The sequence below is a fragment of the Scomber scombrus genome, unplaced genomic scaffold, assembly GCF_963691925.1.
Source record: "Scomber scombrus unplaced genomic scaffold, fScoSco1.1 SCAFFOLD_183, whole genome shotgun sequence".
NCBI classification, from domain to species: Eukaryota; Metazoa; Chordata; class Actinopteri; order Scombriformes; family Scombridae; genus Scomber; species Scomber scombrus.
Genome location: NW_026910476.1, coordinates 22,501 through 25,000, shown reverse-complemented (window position 1 = coordinate 25,000; position 2,500 = coordinate 22,501). Strand labels below are relative to the sequence as shown.

The 2,500-nt window shown below is 49.1% G+C and overlaps 1 protein-coding gene across 1 annotated transcript in view; it reads left to right on the top strand.

Moving 5' to 3' along the window:
- The window catches only part of LOC133977048 (receptor-type tyrosine-protein phosphatase mu-like), a gene marked incomplete at its 5' end in the record, with an annotated part of 60,763 nt that overhangs the window by 46,943 nt on the left and 11,320 nt on the right, over nt 1–2,500 (top strand).

Sequence of the window (2,500 nt, the reverse complement as noted above, 5' to 3'; positions counted from 1 at the left end):
TTTCGTAGAGTCAGTTTTTTCGTAGAGTCGGTACAGTTTTTGTAGAGTCGGTCAGTTTTCGTAGAGTCGGTGCAGTGTTCGTAGAGTCAGTTTCCGTAGAGTCGGTACAGTTTTCGTAGAGTCAGTTTTTTCGTAGAGTCGGTACAGTTTTCGTAGAGTCGGTCAGTTTTCGTAGAGTCGGTGCAGTGTTCGTAGAGTCAGTTTCCGTAGAGTTGGTGCAGTGTTCGTAGAGTCAGTTTCCGTAGAGTCGGTACAGTTTTCGTAGAGTCAGTTTTCGTAGAGTCAGTTTTCGTAGAGTCAGTCCAGTTTTCGTAGAGTCGGTACAGTTTTCGTAGAGTCGGTGCAGTTTCCGTAGAGTCGGTGCAGTTTTCGTAGAGTCAGTTTTCATAGAGTCGGTTTTCGTAGAGTCGGTGTTCGTAGAGTCGGTTTCCGTAGAGTCGGTGCAGTTTCCGTAGAGTCGGTGCAGTTTTCGTAGAGTCGGTGCAGTTTTCGTAGAGTCGGTCCAGTTTTCGTAGAGTCGGTACAGTTTTCGTAGAGTCGGTGCAGTTTCCGTACAGTCGGTGCAGTGTTCGTAGAGTCGGTACAGTTTCCGTAGAGTCGGTGCAGTGTTCGTAGAGTCTGTACAGTTTTCGTAGAGTCGGTGCAGTTTCCGTAGAGTCGGTACAGTTTCCGTAGAGTCGGTGCAGTGTTCGTAGAGTCGGTGCAGTTTTCGTAGAGTCAGTTTTCATAGAGTCGGTTTTCGTAGAGTCGGTTTTCGTAGAGTCGGTTTCCGTAGAGTCGGTTTTCGTAGAGTCGGTGCAGTTTCCGTAGAGTCGGTGCAGTTTTCGTAGAGTCGGTGCAGTTTTCGTAGAGTCGGTCCAGTTTTCGTAGAGTCGGTGCAGTTTTCGTAGAGTCGGTGCAGTGTTCGTAGAGTCGGTGCAGTTTCCGTAGAGTCGGTGCAGTGTTCGTAGAGTCTGTACAGTTTTCGTAGAGTCGGTGCAGTTTCCGTAGAGTCGGTACAGTTTCCGTAGAGTCGGTGCAGTGTTCGTAGAGTCGGTGCAGTTTTCGTAGAGTCAGTTTTCATAGAGTCGGTTTTCGTAGAGTCGGTTTTCGTAGAGTCGGTTTCCGTAGAGTCGGTTTTCGTAGAGTCGGTGCAGTTTCCGTAGAGTCGGTGCAGTTTTCGTAGAGTCGGTGCAGTTTTCGTAGAGTCGGTCCAGTTTTCGTAGAGTCGGTGCAGTTTTCGTAGAGTCGGTGCAGTGTTCGTAGAGTCGGTGCAGTTTCCGTAGAGTCGGTGCAGTGTTCGTAGAGTCGGTGCAGTTTTCGTAGAGTCGGTACAGTTTCCGTAGAGTCGGTGCAGTTTCCGTAGAATCGGTGCAGTGTTCGTAGAGTCGGTGCAGTTTTCGTAGAGTCGGTACAGTTTCCGTAGAGTCGGTGCAGTGTTCGTAGAGTCGGTGCAGTGTTCGTAGAGTTGGTACAGTTTCCGTAGAGTCGGTGCAGTGTTCGTAGAGTCAGTGCAGTTTTCGTAGAGTCGGTGCAGTTTTCGTAGAGTCGGTGCAGTTTTCGTAGAGTCGGTTTCCGTAGAGTCGGTGCAGTGTTCGTAGAGTCGGTACAGTTTCCGTAGAGTCGGTGCAGTGTTCGTAGAGTCGGTACAGTTTTCGTAGAGTCGGTGCAGTTTCCGTAGAGTCGGTGCAGTGTTCGTAGAGTCGGTACAGTTTTCGTAGAGTCGGTGCAGTGTTCGTAGAGTCGGTACAGTTTTCGTAGAGTCGGTGCAGTTTCCGTAGAGTCAGTTTTCGTAGAGTCGGTGCAGTTTCCGTAGAGTCGGTTTTCGTAGAGTCGGTTTCCGTAGAGTCGGTTTTCGTAGAGTCGGTGCAGTTTCCGTAGAGTCGGTGCAGTTTTCGTAGAGTCGGTGCAGTTTCCGTAGAGTCGGTGCAGTTTTCGTAGAGTCGGTGCAGTTTCCGTAGAGTCGGTGCAGTGTTCGTAGAGTCGGTGCAGTTTTCGTAGAGTCGGTCTAGTTTTCGTAGAGTCGGTGCAGTTTCCGTAGAGTCGGTGCAGTTTCCGTAGAGTCGGTGCAGTTTTCGTAGAGTCGGTACAGTTTTCGTAGAGTCGGTGCAGTTTTCGTAGAGTCGGTACAGTTTTCGTAGAGTCGGTGCAGTGTTCGTAGAGTCGGTGCAGTTTTTGTAGAGTCGGTGCAGTTTTCGTAGAGTCGGTACAGTTTTCGTAGAGTCGGTACAGTTTTCGTAGAGTCGGTGCAGTGTTCGTAGAGTCGGTACAGTTTCCGTAGAGTCGGTGCAGTGTTCGTAGAGTCGGTGCAGTGTTCGTAGAGTCGGTGCAGTGTTCGTAGAGTCCTTAGAGGTTTGGATTTTTTGCTCTTTTTTCAGCAGAGTGAAACTTTAATGAGGCTCCATAACAGAGGTTGTCAGGAAGTTTTAAATCACCGTGGTAACAAGCATCTTTTATGAGGGAACTCCTCTCTGTCACTGAGACAGATTGCTGGTATTTCTTTGTCCTTTAGAGCCGTAAT